The following is an 821-nucleotide window of genomic DNA, read 5'->3' as shown; positions in this document are numbered from 1 at the left end:
GGCATCTTGTGCCAAATTACCAAGTTGTGAATGCAAAATGAAAAGTTCTTGAAGGAAGTTAAAAGTGCTATTGCAATGAACACATGAATGATAAGAAAGTGAAACAACATTATTACTGACATGGAGAAAGTTTTAGTAGTCTGGGTAGTAGACCAAACAAGCCACAACATTCCCTTCAGCCAAAGCCTAATTTGGAGAAAGACCCTAATTTTCAGTTCTATGAAGGCTGAGAGAAGTGAGGAAGCTGCAGCAGGAAAGTGTGATGCTACCAGACCTTGTTCATGAAGTTTAAGGGATGAAGCCATCTCCATAACAGGAAAGTGCAAGGTGAAGCAGCAAGTACTGATATAGAAGCTATAGCAAGTTATGCCAAAGATTTAGCTAAGATTATTGATGAAGGTGGCTACATTAAATAACAAATTTTCAGTGTAGACAAACCAGACTTCTGTTGGAAGAAGATACTATCTAAGACTTTCATAGCTAGAGAAGTCAATACCTGACTTCAAAGCTTCAAATGACAGGCTGACTCTCTTGGTAGGGGGCTAATATGGCTGGTGACTCTAAGTTGAAGCCAATGCTCAGTTACCATTCTGAAAATCCTAAGGTCCTTAAGAATTATGCTAAATCTATTCTATCTGTTTTCTATAAATGGAACAACAAAGTCTGGATGACAGCACATCTGTTTACCAAAGAGTTTATTGAATATTTTAAGTCCACTGTTAAGACCTACTGCTCAGAAAAAAATTTTCCTTTAGAAACATTACTGCTCACTAACAAAGTACCTGGCCACCCAGTAAAACAAGGAGATTAATGTTCTCTTC

The sequence above is a fragment of the Aotus nancymaae genome, unplaced genomic scaffold, assembly GCF_030222135.1.
Source record: "Aotus nancymaae isolate 86718 unplaced genomic scaffold, 86718_ANA_hifiasm-v0.15.2.pri h1tg000004l, whole genome shotgun sequence".
Classification (NCBI taxonomy): domain Eukaryota; kingdom Metazoa; phylum Chordata; class Mammalia; order Primates; family Aotidae; genus Aotus; species Aotus nancymaae.
Note: the sequence above shows the minus strand (reverse complement) of the source record.